This window comes from Alligator mississippiensis, chromosome 10 (genome assembly GCF_030867095.1).
Source record: "Alligator mississippiensis isolate rAllMis1 chromosome 10, rAllMis1, whole genome shotgun sequence".
Classification (NCBI taxonomy): Eukaryota; Metazoa; Chordata; order Crocodylia; family Alligatoridae; genus Alligator; species Alligator mississippiensis.
In genome coordinates, this window is record NC_081833.1 from 29,081,732 (window position 1) to 29,096,985 (window position 15,254).

Consider the following 15,254-nt stretch of genomic DNA (forward strand, 5'->3'; position numbering starts at 1 on the left):
GTTTGGCTCAGACATGCCCTAATGAACTGAATGCTGGCCCATGAGGGTGTCAGCTGGACACCCAGCCGGATTCAGAGGTATTCTGTTTACCTGTGTGCTTGTGTCTAACTGCAGTTTATTGTTGCTCTGATGAACTGATTCTTGGCATATGAGGGTGTTAGCCTGTCCATGCTGATCAACCCGGCCCGGTCAGGCGTGTCATGTTAATCTGTGTGTATTTGTGTGTGTGTATGACTGATTTGGTGACTGGAGGAACCCAGACCCATTTAAACTGAGTCATGCAAGATAGCTCCATTGTGGTGAGAACTTGCAAATGGGAGATCTACAGCTCCGTTTAGAAACACAAGTAACACAAGCAGTACATTGATAGAATTACCAAGACCCTAGAAACGTATCCCTAATAAATGAGCACACCACAAAGTGATGGGCAAATCTGGTAACATCCTGTACATTGGGATGGTTTGTTCCTGAACTCTCAGTAATTCTTCTTTAAAGGACAGCCAGCTCTCCTGGCCACCCTCCCCCTCAGACTTGCTTTGCAGGGGATCCTGCCCATGAGTTTCCCGAGGGAGTCAAAGTCTGCTTTTCTGAAGTCCAGGGTCCTTACTCTGCTGCTTTCCATCCTTTCTTTCCTAATGTGAAAAAAACTCCCCTCTCCCCACCCCAACAAGCAATGTTCAGCTGAAACAAGGGTTATTCCAGGGGAAAAGGTAAGAAAATACATAATCTTAAAACAGTACCATAACCATTAAACCTTAACTTAAACCCAAAACAGTTAACTGTATGAGTCATCAGCAAACCAGTACAGAGAGCTACAGTCTAGCCCAGTCAGTTGGGAAGGGAGACTCATTCAAGACTGCTGTCCAGGGTCTCTACCAGCTACACCAGCCAAAGTAGAAAGTACGGGGTAGAGAGGCCCCAAAGGTGCTTGCTGCTCCTTTAATGCTGGGGAGTGCTGTTATAGATAGCTGCTGGGGCATGCTGCTCTGGCCACCATCTCCAGGGGTCACTACTGCCATGCTAGTACCCATGTCAGGGGTGACCCGTGCTCCACTGCTGTCAGGGGTTGACACCACTCCTCTGTGCTGTCATGCATCTCTGCCATTCCTCCACTGTTCCTCTGCAGGTTGGAACCCCAGCTCTTTTAGACCCTGACCTATTTCAGAAGCAAGCTCAGGGATTTTCACCTTCTTTAGCAGTGGCAAGTGTCAGATTTTTCCTTGAGCCTACCATAGGGAACTTGTGCTCATAAGCACTTCTTTTGAAAAATTGATATGTCACCAGCCATCTAGGGAGAGACTCATGTCTGGAATCTGTTCTACTCCTCACATATAAGAAACTTTATAGTAAAACTGAGAGCTACCACACTACAAATCTCTGTGCAGCTCACAGTAAGTGCTGACCTTTCAGAAACCTCTGTAAACTTTGCATAAGTAACATGTGCATGTCTAGAAACTTCATAGTTTTGGAAGGGAGAGCTGGTGGACATGAAGGTCATGTACAGACATTAAAGAAGCCCAAGGAGGAATAGATCTAAGTTATGCAGTTTTCTCTAAGCAGGCTAGTTTATATCGGGAGTGAACAGTATATGTGACTGCCTTTTGGGGGAGGGGGCATGCAGGCTGCCTGCCCTGGATGAGGCCCACAGATGTGGGATGCTCTTGCACACCTCCCATTATGCCCTTTGGGTTCCCTGGGAGCTGGAGATGGCTAAGCATAGCATAGCACCCAGGCCACCCCTGATTGGCAGCTGGGCACAGACAAGCATGCCTCCACACCCCTACCACATCACCAAATACTATCCCTTGTACCCTGCCCTGAGGCTTCCAGAAGAGTCCCAGATTGAGTGCCCTCTGCTGTGAAATGCAGTTGTCTCCATGTCCTGGCCTGCCTGCACCCTGCCATGGTACTCCTCCACCTGTGCCCAAGCTTGGAGACCCAGGAGCTGCAGCATGTCCTGCTTGTCACCCTGTATGACTCTTGCAGGACATCACACTTGCCCATTTGGACATGGTGTGGTAGCTGGTTGCCATGGAATATGGCTTCCTGGTCCCTGAGCCAGAAGCTAGATGTCCAATGCAGGGCCACCTATTGCACCCTGTGCCTGCCAAGTGTCCTGGATTGGGCCACTGACTTCCACTTGATTGATGAGGGTGAGGTCACCCAGGATACCATGGACTCTGGGCTGGCACCACCTTCAGACCATTAAGCACCTGCACCACCAGCAGTGACTGCTGGAAGCAGATTGTCCTGAACACCTGGGACAGTGATCAGTGGGTTCAGAACTTCCATGCATGCTGGGCCACCTTCATAGTCCAGCTGGCTCCCAACATTGTGTGCCAGGATGTCAGCATATACCTACCCCTCACTCCAGAGAAGTGGGTGGCTATTGCCATCATGAATCTGGCCACTGTCAGCTATCTCCACTATGTCACCAACCAGTTTGGTATGGGAAAGTCTGTGACTGGAGAGGCTGCCTGGGAGATGTGCCTGGTCATCCAGAATGTCCTGGCCAACTGCTTTGTCTGCCTCAACACCTTGCAGGAGGTGATCACTGGCTTTTGCCAAATGGGCTTACATAATTGTATGGGGAATGTGGAGGACACCCACATTCCTGTCCGCTGCCCACCCTAGGGTGCCTGGGTATTCATCAATAGTGAGGGCTACTTCTCCATCATCCTGCAGGGCATAATTGACCACCAGGGCCACTTCATCCACATCTTCAATGGCTGAGTGGTCAATGCCCATGATACCTGTGTTTTCCATACAGGTTGTGCATGCGTGGCACAGAGATCTTGGAAAGAGTGAGCCCTCCCTTGATGTTGGGGGGACTGGCCCTGCATAGCAACATGGAGTCTGGGTCTGCAAAGCCCTGCCTGACTACCACATCACCCTTAGGGACTGGGAGCCCTCCCTTGATGAGTAGGGATGAAGTGCCTGTGCCATGAGACTGAGCCCCAGATCTCCTGCCCCAGGCTCCTTTGGCTTTGGGTCCTGAGCAGGACCATCCCCGCCCCACTTCCCCAAGGGGCACACACCAGGATGTGGGAGAATGTTGTATGAGAAAGAGATGCCTCTGTTTACAATTGTCAAAAGTTGACAAACTTTTCTTGTTTTTAATAAAAAAAAAGCTGTTGAACACTGCCTGTGTCAGAACTTGTTCCCTCTTCCCATTGATGTAAACCAGCAAATCTTTGGAAGGGGGTGGGGGGGTGGAACAGGGACAGAAGAAGTTTGTGAATGGGGCAAAATAACCTGGAGAGGCAGTTAGGACATGGACTGGGGAGGGGGTTGGGGTCAGGGGAATGCTGCAGGCGTTGAGCTGAACACAAAACCTTGGAGGAGAGACACAGAGAAGGGGACTTTAGACCTGGCACACTAATTCTCAGACTTGGGATTGAAGCCCAGGAACTTCTTTGTGTAGGAGCTGGACAGTTGGGTGCTCCCAGACCCTCTGTCTGCCTGAGAGGCCTGTGGGGCTGAAGGGGGAAGGAGAGGCTGTGGGGTAGTAGGCATTACCACAGCAGAGACTGTGGACTTCTGATGCTCCCTTGCCACAGCAGGGACTATTGCCTTCCAGCACTTCATCACAGGATCCCCAGACCCTTACCACCCCCCACCCCAGTGCCCAGTCTTCCTCTTTGGGGACCCTGACTTTGCAATCCTCAGCCATGTCTGTGGTCCATCTCATGTGGCAAGACTGAGCCTGGGGGCTGCCTGTCCCTGCCATGGCTGCATTGCTTCCCCACAACAGGACCACAGTCCTGAGGAGACCATAGTGAGCAGAGCACCTCCCCCACAGACCCCTTACCTGGCGGGTGGACAAGCTGGGGCAGGTGGACCCTGATGCTAGCCACAGTCCCAGCAAAAGCCTGGCTCTATTGGCTGGTGGGCTGTACTCTCCCCCCAGTTCTGAGTGCTCCCGTGCCCCCTGTCAGCAGTGGGGCTGAAAGGGGAGGAAGAGGCTGTGGGGTAGCTTCTGTGCGGTAGCCTCCCCCTTCCTGCGCCCCCGACCGGAACTGCTTGAGGGACCTGCATACATGGGGTGACTGCCAGGGGTGGGGGGCACTGGAGGGGGGCACTCTCCTCATCCACTGTTGCCCACCAGAGGCCTTTCTGCTTCCCCAGACTACGGGTGGCTGGCTCCTGCATGCCACTCCTCCTCTCCTGCATCTCCTGTCCATGTTACTTCTCCTGTCCCAGTCACAGCATGGTGGAATGTGTTGCCCCCACCTGGCAGCCAGGGGTCCCTACAGTAGGACCCCATTCTTGGGTGCTGCGGTTTCTGGGGTCATGCTGAAGCAGCATTTGATATGCTAATAGGGAGTGCTGGGCAACACTCTGCATGTCTGGAAGGGGACAATGAGGAGGTGTGGGAGGAGTGATAGCAGAACACCCTTGGCATCTGTGTCAAGAATTGTCTTCCAGGGCCTGTGAGTTCAGCTGTGGTCCATGGGGTGAGGGGGTGGGGTTGCTCCCACAAGGTGGAGGGCATGGGCTCAGGCTTTAGGTCCTGGGTCTCAACTTTTGTGGCATCAGAACTTTCCCTCTGCTCCTGCGCACCATACTCCCTGCTCTTGACAATGCCCAAGATTTCAAGAGAGTTCAGGCCCAGCTGTAGGTGCAACTCTGTTTCCAAATCCTATGATGCATGGATCAGCACCAATGGGGCACACTCCATGGAAGTGGAGCCATTGCTGACCTTGTGTCCTGTTGTCCCTGGGGACCTTCTCCTGGGCAACAAGGTTTTCTCCTCCCAGCCCCCAGTGGTGCCATAGGTGTGCAGGTTGGTGACAGCCCTGTCCATGGTAAGGAAGAGGGACAGTTCCTCATAGATGGGCATGCTTTGCCTCCTGGCCCTGGACTTTTTGTTGGCATCATGCACATGCTTCTACGGGACCTTCATCATTTAGTCCTGGTGCGGTGCTGTACCTAGTCCCTATTGTAGCCCCACACTTGAATCCTTTGGGCAATACACTTGAACTTGTTCCTGGTATGGTACCTTTTGTGGAGCTGATGCTGGATCTCCTCCTTACCCCAGATGGTGATGAGATCTCTTATCACCCAGAGTCCCAGTAGCGGAGGAGAATGGCATGGGTTCTTCCATGGTTTGCAGTAGTGCCTGTGGGGTCTCAGTGTCTGTGGGTGGGTAAGGGTCCAGCTACAAGGGATTGGATGGATAGATGGAAGGAAAAAGAGAAGGATGGAAGGAGTGATGGATTCACATAGGTGTGGGGTCAAGTGTGTGGCTCTCCCTCATTGCTCCTATGTATGGCCCATGCTTCAGAGTGACCACAACACTGACCAGGCTACCCCTGCAACCTTGAACTTTCCAGGGGCTTCCAGCAGACACCCCATGATTCTGGCAATGACCCACACCCTGGCCTGGAAATTTGTAGTGTCCTCTACCTGCAACACTGAGGCAGCTGGCCATGTGCTACCTGCTTCTAAAATTCCAGGGACATCTAATTGCTTGCCCCAGCTTGGATGCTCAGTGCCCTCCCTCCCTTAGCCTTAATACTCCAAGCCTCTACAGCTGTTGGCCAAAAAAGGGTTGCAGCACTCCAGGTGCACATGACCCAGGTACCCACTGGCAGCAGCCAAGTCATGGAGGTCGCAGGGTTGCCCCCATGCAGGCCCAGTCCTGATGTTTGCCCCCCACCACCCTGACCCACCAGAAGTGAGCAATCCCTACCAGTTCCTTGAGGGGGGGGTGGGTCTCTGCTGGGATCTGGGTGGGAGGGTGCCTACCTCTGAGAAGTGGTATGTGGGTGCCAGAGTCAGTCTTCATGGGGTTGTGTGCAGGCATGGGGACATGGGGGGTCCTTGGCTGGGTGTGTGGGTGGCAGAGTTGGGGTCCATGAGGGTGCATGAGTGTTCTCTTGGGCTCAGTGTCAGGTCTACATCTATACTGTGGGGTGCTTTGTGATGGGGTATTGGGAGTGTGGGGCCACAGCCTGGGGACTCTGGTGCCTAGGCTCTGGGGCTCATGCAAGGGACATAGATGCTTCCCTTCCTCTTGCTACTTGTCTGCAGCTGACAAATGGCTGGAGGTAGGAGGCGAGGTTGGGGAGAGGGGCTGTGCTGGCTTGTAGCTGAGAGGCAAGGACCGTTGGGCACTGGGCTGGAGCAGCTGAGCATGGGCCCAGTGCTGCTAGCACACTGCCCTGTGAGGGAGGGACAGGAGAAGCCACAAAGGAGGCTGGGATGCTGGAGGACAGTGATCTAATTTGAATTGATAGGGAACCAGTACAGAAGGTCAATGTACTAGTCTTACCTAGATCTCTCTGAATTGAGTATATCTAGGGAAATTCTAAGGGCTGGAAGGACACTGTGCTAAATGTTGTGACAATCAGGAAGGTAAAGCACTAAGCTGGTTCATACACAGGGCAGACCTACCTCCTCCCATGTCCAGACTATTGGGCTAGGTGATGGCTCTTACTTATCAGTCTTGATACATGTTGTTAGGAAAATCCCTCAGTCCTCCGCTATTTCCCAGGCAAAAAACTTCATTAAGAGGGAGTAGAAATTGGGAGAGCATATCAATAATTTGGAATAAAGACACTATTGGGATGCTGTGATGATCCTCAAGCCAAGGGTGATAAATAGGACCTGTAGGCTTCAATGAAACTGAAACACTCCATACAGTGCGTTTGGTTCTGCTGAAGTTTCAAAGAACATAGCATTCCTGTTAGCTCATCCACTCAACTCCTCAGCACTCTGCTAGCAGCAGCTGGGGATTCCAGGTTCCCAGAGCCCATAACCAGGACAGCCAGCCACATGGATTACTTTAGGGCTGGGCTCCCATCCAGTCCATGGATAATTTTGAACCATTTCAAAATACCACAGTTCTTTGTGAAACAAAAATTCTTTTCTTTTACCCACTTGTAGCTATAAACCCAGGAAATTCATAGTTAAGGTTACACTTAAAAATCAGACACATGAAGAATTTGGAAATGTTCAGCTAGAGCACCCAAACAACCTTACTTCTGCCATCTGGGGCTTCCAGGTAAAAGCCACAAGATTCTGATTCAGGTATTTTAGTGCTAGGGCTCTAGGCTAGATGGAGCTGATTCTTAAAGAAGTATTATTTTTTTTTACTTTTTCTCCCTCATAGTGTCACTGTAAGGTTTAGAAAATTCACTCACAGCCTGAACATTGATCCATTCCTGTCTCCTGCTGTTTCTATTACACAACAGGGAGACCTTTAGGTAAGAAGATATTTAGACCCTCCCCTCCCCTCTGGTTGTTAATTTCCTTTCAGCCACTTGGACCGATAAAGAACCATCAAGTTTTAAAGATTTTCCTATCAATTGCGCTAGTAAGTCATCCCCCTAAATCCAAGATCAGTACTATTCTCTATGAAATTTCTGTCATGGGCCTCCATCTTAGTTCAAGCCAAGTGCAAGGATTTATGTTAAACATAACCTTGGCTCCTTAATGATGTATTTCTTCTCTTCATGAGTATTTATCATAGGTGCCTTTCACTTTTCTCAAAACATAGAGATAAATTGAATAGATGTAGTTGTTTCAGTCACTTAAAAGGGCACTCAAGGGCTTTTTAGCGTTTCTAGCAGCTCTCTTGCTGGATTCTAGATCACTCTGACAAGAATTGCTGCCTTTAGCTCAGCCCTTCAGGATTCTGGGGTTTTGGTCTTTGACTCATATTCATTCATTTCTAGCTCTGTGTTTGGGGATGGGGAAGAGTCTCAAAATGTTGTCTTCATAACTTTTCTCCATTAAAAATGCCTTTTAAAGTAAAATGTAACTTTTTGCAACAAAAAAGCTAATTCTCACCTATATTTCTGAGTTTACATGGGGAAGAAAAAATATTTTTTCCTCAATTTTTTATAGGAACCGTGAAATTCTTGGTAACATGTAGCACAGCAGGTCCATATGCAGGGACACTGCCAATGCACGGGGCAGTACTGGCTCCTGCTGTGGCAATTATGGCAGCATGGTCAGCTGTCGCTGTGGCAGTAGTTGGTGTTTCATTTCCCCACAAAGGCTGCACCTTGGGCTGCTCCCCCGTTGCTGCCCCCCCCAGCCACTAGCATTCTTGGTTATCAAAAAAAATCATTTCCAGGTTTGCTGTTTGTTTGTTTTTTATAGAAATATCTGAAAAAAAAACATGACAAATTTAGACCAAAACAAAGGCTTTTAATTTTAATCAACATTTTTGCAGATTGTGTGTGGTGAATGTGGGAGCTCACCAACCAGTCACAGTGCCAGTCTCCCATTGCCTCTGGGCATGCCACCCTCCTATCTCTCCTGCCATGCCTTGCTGTTAAATAATTATGATCTTAATTAGGTGGGATGCTGCCCTTTCTGGGCCCAGGTGTCTAGGGCCTTGAGTACACACTCCTACCTCCCCTTACGTGTCCCATGCCTCGCAGATGTTTCTAACAACTGTGTAAAGCTCTGGCCTGAGGCCAGGTCCAACTCATTACAGTATTAGGCCTCTCACAACCTGCCCTGTTATGGGCCACACACATACTGCCTCCCTCTCGCTGAGGCCTCTCCCACTCCACCGTCTCTCACACGGTCTCGCTCATACTACCCTTGCTGGGCTTCACTCATACCGCCCCTCCTTTCCCCCTGGGCCACACTCACCCTGCCCTATCCAAAAGGGTCCTCAGCCTTGATTCCCTTCACTCCCTGGCCAGAAAGCGCATGGCCCTTTGGGCATCTCTGGCTGCCCTCATCTGAACAAGCGCTGGGCAGTTCTCAAAATCCTGTGCAGGCTCTGCCCGTCTCATAGCCAGGTAATTCCCCCCAGCTGCTCTCCATACAGGACTGCTGACTTGCCCCCTTATTTCTCCACAGCTTCTCCTCTGCCGCCCTCCAACTGGCTTCAGGTCTACCTGTGGCCTCAGGTATGCGAAGGCTTACCTGGCCATAATTTGGTCCCCTTCAAGTTAACTGGACCTCAACTTGAGCCCGCTTTCTCACAGGGCCTTGACTCATGCCCTCATACTCACAGGACCTCCACTGGTGCTATTACGCTGATGCAGCCCCTAGATACCTCTCTGCACGCCACTCTGCATCTTTGCCTCCTCTGAGGCACATACTCTGCCCCCTTCTCTGGGGTGTGGGGCCAAACACCCCCGCAGGCTCAGGTGCTCCTCATTGGTGTTCCTGGTCCACAACTCTCCTCTCCCCAGGGTCTTACACCCCACTGAGCTCAGGGGTCCACAGCTGTGACTGGCCCCAGGACCCACTCTGCAGGGTCTTACACCCCACTGGACTTAGGTCTCTCACAAGGCCATGCCTGGCCCTAACTCTCCTTCTCTCCCCAGGGTCTTACATCCCACCAGGCTCAGGTGTCCACAGACATTCCTGGCCCCACTACCCGCTGTGTGGGGTCTTGCACCCCACTAGGCTCAAGTTCCCCACATGGGCATGCCTGGCCCTAACTCCCTTCAATTTTGCATTACCCACCCTAAAGCAGGGGCTGGGGTCATTAAGGCACCCCTCCTCATCTTTCAGCAGGGTGATTCCTGGTTTGGCATTTCTTAAGGGCTCCTATGCCACTAGGAGCCCCACCAGACCGCCCATCCCCAGTTGGGTGCAGTTTCAAGTTATACCTAGGACCAGGAGCCTTTGAGCTACCCCATAGCTCCTGCCCTTACCTCTGTGTTGTCTCCAGAGCAGCAGCTCTGCTAGGAAATGTTCCTTCCTCAGCACCAGACAGCAACCGCTGCCTCCAGCCCTGCAGGCCTGAATCTTAAAATGGCCACTCATGTGGACTGGGTTGCACCTGCCTGCTGCCTAGCCCAATTCTTAAAGTGGCAGAGCACCCAAAGGTGCACTGCCACACACCTCCCCCCTTAAAAAGGTTCCTGTGGAGGGCTTTCTCTGTTGCTCAGCCAACAAGCTCCTACAGAACTTGCAACAGCCCTAAGTGGTGAGCACCCCACTGGAGCTCCACCACACACCTTCCCCCTTTAAATGACTCCCTGGGGTTTCACCTGGCTGCGTTTCCTGCAGGCTCTTCTCCAGCCTGCTGCAGCCCACTCTATGTGATAAGCAGCCTCCCAGTGCTCGGCCACAGGGTGAAATACATTTTTGTACTTTCTCTGCTCAAGGACCAAATGAAACTACAAACTTTACAATATAATTTCAGATTGCTGTAGACCCCTAGCATCCTGACGAGCAGAAGTTTATTGTTAGACAAAGAATAATATTTTCTGGTAGGTTTATCTTTAATTAAATATGAAGAAGTAAAAAATGTGGTGGTGTTAGGTTTGGCTGGTGGATTCTGCTGGTGGCAGAGAGTTGTTACAATAATTTAATTTAATGTTAATTTGATAGCCTAGACACATTGCCTTTGAAGTCAATGTGGCCATGTTTAATTGTGCGTTTGCACAATTAAGCTTTTGTAGAGTATTTCTACTCACAGACAGGTGATAAGCAGTAGCCCTGTGTGAAGTGGCAAGTATTCGCTTTCGATTCAGATTCGGCTGATTTGAAGATTTGACCATAGACTAAACAAGCAGCAGTCCTCACCATGCTGGATATAGCTGCCTCCAGCTGGTAAGTGTGTTGTGGTGGGTGGAAGGGGAAGGGAAGGGGCATGGGGGAGAGAGGGATTGGGGCTGGGGCTGGGAAAAGCCGTTGTGAGACACAGGGAGGGGGCTGGGGGGTGCAGGATATGGGCACAGCTGCGCTGGGAGCGGGGGCTATGCCCTGCTGCCACTTGCCCAGCCGGAGCAGGGCAGGGGGAGGGTGCAATGCAGGTGTGGTTCGCTCTGGGTGGAAAGGGGCAAGTGACAGCAGGGCATAGCCCCCACTCCCAGTGCTGCTGTACCTGCATCCCATGCCCCACCACCCCAACTGGGCAAGTGGCAGCAGCGCCTGCATCCTATGCTCCCCCACCTCAGCTGGGCAAGTGGTGTCAGTGGCTGCTCCCCTGCCCCAGCTGGGCAAACAGCGGCAGTGCCCACACCTCCACCCCCACCCCCCCAGGTCCCGGCTGGGCAAGGAGCAGCAGCGCCTGCATCCCCGCCACCCTGCCCCAGATGGGCAAGTGGTGGCAGTGCCCGCCACCCACCCCACTTTTCTTTTGTTAACTGAATTGAATTACTTTGGAGTCTCTGAGGGGGAACAGCCATGGATGGTGCTGTTCCACTGTCAAAGCATAGATCTGCACTTCAGGCAGGAGACTAGCCTTTCTTTCTGCAAAGGTTTGTGGCCTGCTCTGGTTCTCATTGTCTATGGGGGTTTACTGACAGGTCATTGCCATCTACAGGAAAACACTGAAGGGATACAGTATGACTATAGTCTGTGATTGCTGATTTTGCTGGCTTTGCAAGGGACTCCCTTCTTGCCTGAGGTATAGTTTGTGGTGCAGAGCTGAGGGAGCAAGAACACAGAAAAAATGTTCTGTTGGCAATGAGCACTGCACTTGCTTTCATGACAGACAGCTAGTTATTCCTTCTGGGAGCCAATTAACTAAAATATTGCACCCCCACGCAACTAGACAGGTTAGGCTATTCATCATTATCCATGCATTCTGTTACATAGACAGCTGTGCCAGAAGCCACATGGAAGAGTCAGAGAACTGATTGGGGTACTTCATGCTTCTGCCAGAACCTGTTCTCCTCCTAATTGACTTAGTGCAGGGATGGAAGGGAGAAAAAGGTCAGAGGAAAAACGCTCCCTCTTTTGCTTCTAGAGAAAGAAGGGAATAATTCTCTCCCAAGGGTGAGAAACCAGGGAAGGGAAATGAGCCCATACTTATCTCCTCATTGCTCCTGGATGGATGCTGGTTGGGGGAAGACTGTGGAAAGAAAGAGGAGGAGCTCTTAGAAACACACCAGCAAAAGAATATTTATTGTTGTTACAGACATATTTGTCTGTTCCTTGTTTCTAAATTGTGTAAAATGACCTCTGACATGGGCCATCAGCATGGTTTGAATCTAGAAACTTAATCAGCAAAGCACTGACCTCTGCTACTAGAGTTAAACTTAGCTTTGCTAAACTTAAACTTAGCTGGCAGTAGTGGTATGTTGTTATCCTCTAATAAACTAGTCACTAGAAGTGAGTAAGACATGCTTTTAGAATGCAATATGAATATTAGGAATAGTTAGTGGTTTAGTATTATTTGCAGAGCCCTGATTGTAAAGCCAATGTCAGGGGCCTAGGAGATCATGTAACTATGTTTGACAGGGAAATGTTCTGGGGCTGGACTAAAATGTTTAATTTGTTGTTGGTTTTTCTTTCTTTTCTTTTCCCCTAGCAGTGACTTTCACTTCCATTTTTAATGTCTTGCAGAGACTCCAGGCTAAGGTCTACTTTGCTCTTAAGATGTCTCTGATTTAATTTCTGCTTTATTCATGGCTAACATTACCAGGCCCAGGGATGCACTCTAATTTGTCTGCATAGACGTGTTGTTTCCCTATAGTTTCAATGGGGAGCTAGCTCATACGTGGAGCTATCTATTTTGCCCTGCAGAATTATACAGCTCTCACTTTCATTTTTATGAGCAGCAAGTAGGTGTCTGTAGAAAATGGTTGTTGCCCAGAAGGAATGTAGTTCTGTTAATTTCAATGAGGAGTTTTAACACATGTTAAGAGGTACGCACCTTATTGGAATTCTATTTCCTCCTGACTCCATAAGATGCTCTACACTCCCATGACATGGGTGACCTAGGGTTGAGATTTCTTCAGCTTCAGGAGGTTTGGACTCACATCTCTCACATACTAGCAAAGTGCCCTAACTACCAAACAATGGGATAAGCAGGGGTTAGAGGATCCTTGAACCTCCCTTTATTGAAGTTGGTGCACTGGGTAGCCAAGAAGGAAAAAGTCTTTGGCTCAGAAAGTAGTGGACAGTGAAGTTCCTGGACCAGTGGTGTGTAGGTCTGTGACTGGGATGGTGGCAAGCCTAGGTATGCTTCGTAACATGGAGCATGGCTTGGACACTCTCCAGCTGCCTGTATGAGAGACCGAGAGCCTATGAGACGCTTTTGAATCTGCCTGTTGACATGGACATTATCTGTCAGCACGTCCACATTCTGCCTCACCATGGCAACAGCCTTGGTGGTGGCCTTGGCATTTTGCCATGCTTGGAAACCAGACAAGTGCCTGGCCTGGGAAATCCCCTTCCCTATCAGGTCAGTATACTCGTTTTGGTTTTACTCAAGTCTCTCCTATTAGTTGTCTTTTGTGACAGCTTCCCTGTCTGAGGATGCTACCAGGTCTGCAAGAATTTTTATATGCTCTTCTTTCTCCACATCCTTGCTACTGTCTGTGTCCTGGGTGCTCAACAGCAGCACCAGCAGGAAACGCTGCAGGTACAGGCATTGACCCTGGAATGACAGTAAATAGATAAGAAACATTAGTAAAGCCACAGAAGTTGGTGATAAGTGATGAACTCTCAAGATGATCAGTACTCCATCTTCCTAGGCTCATTTGTGGTGACCCTTTGCTTGTCTCTCCCAGGCATACAAGTGAACTTGGGGTCTGGGGTCAATCTGAGAAAGGTGGCTGCCTTTTAGCTACCACTCAATATTTGTCTACAATTAGCATGCGGTGCTCTCATAAGGGATAGGGGCCACGTTGGCAACCAAACCTTGACGCTCCTCACAATCTCCCCAGGTTTGTAGGCCACCTTTATTTCTTCTGACACAACCCTTTTCTTTGTCTGAAATGTCAGAGGGGATCAACTTTACCTGTTTTTTGGTGGACACCATGTTAACTTTGCTGGTCTGATGCTGCAAGACGTGTTCCTGTCTCACAGCCTTGCCTCTTGAAAGGCTGCAGCAAGCTACAGGAGTTCCTGGAAGAGCATCTGCTGTAAGGTTATGTACTACCTGGGTATGTACATACACGCCTAAGTGTAAGCCTCAGAAAAATGATTGCAAAAAGGAGTTCTCCCATGTTTTAGCACCAATAGTTGAGTGGTCAGGGAACTTATACAGGAAAACTGGAGATCCAAGTCCCATGTCCCCCTTCTCAAGATGGTTTCTGAACCTCTATTTTTCTGCCTACAGCTCTAACCATAATGTCACAAAGCCTTTTCTAGTGCTCCTTCTGAGGCTGAGTCCTTGTCCCTTGTATTGACAGAGGAGTGTAAAAACATCTGCTGTATTAGGAACAAAGGTCCAGTGCCATTCTGAGATAGATCATTTTATACTTACTCTTTGCTTACAGTTATTCAGGCAAGAGTACATCACTCTAACAGTAATTCTATTTGTCCATATGTAACTAGAGCATCATTTTACTAATGAGAATATAATATATGACTGTGTTGGAAACCTAAACTAGATACAGATATATTAGGTCCATTGCATTTGCCTTATTCACTAAACTGGTTGTCAAAGAAGGAAAACAAATTGGTTTGGCATGATTTTTTCTTAAGAAATCCATGTTGGCTGCTAGTGATCACCTCTTCTTCCTTCAGATGCTCACTAACTGACTGTTTTATAATTTGCTTTAGTCACTTCCTCAGTATTGACATCAGGCTGATTTGTCTATGCTCTCCATGTTTTCCTTTGTAAAAATGGGCATTATGGTAGTCCTTCCTCAGTTCAATGGGACCTAGTTTGTCATCCTTGACTTTGCTAATCTTATTGCCAATAACTCCAATAATTTTTTCCAGTAGTTCCATCAACACTCTGAGATGCATTTCATTAGGTCCTTCTGATTTACATTACTTTAAACTTATCAAAATCTCTCTGACATGCTTTTTACTTATTATTTGCAGGCCTCCCCTTCTTTGTATATATTAATTTTGTTAGCTGTCTGATTGTATTTTGTTGTCCTTCTGGCAAAGGGAAGATGCCTGTCATAGCCAGGCTGAAATGCAGATTTACTGCAGTACATTGCTGAAGGTTCACCAGAAAATTGCAGGCTAAACTCTGCAAACACATATCTGTGTGTGATCTCATGCCTCTGCCATTTGCAGTCTGTGCTCAGATAATGGGGATGGTCAGTGAAGCTGGATAGCCTAGGTGTGTTGGGAGATAATTTTATTGGTAGTTTATTTCAAATGTCATTGCCCCTCATCTTGAGGGAAGTCCCCTCCTATGCATTTGCAGTTCCTTTCCAAAAATGGCTGCTGTATCTTATATCTGAAGGATACCTGGCAACAGGAGGGTGGAGTGGGATATACTGCTACCTCAACTGCTAACCAGGGCTCTGTGGGGATGGAGAGGCTAGCTTCATGCCTGCTCACACCTGAGCCAACAATGGATTCTGGGGCAGGGCTGGTGGTGACTCCTATTCTACCTCCCTGGTGAAATTTGGACC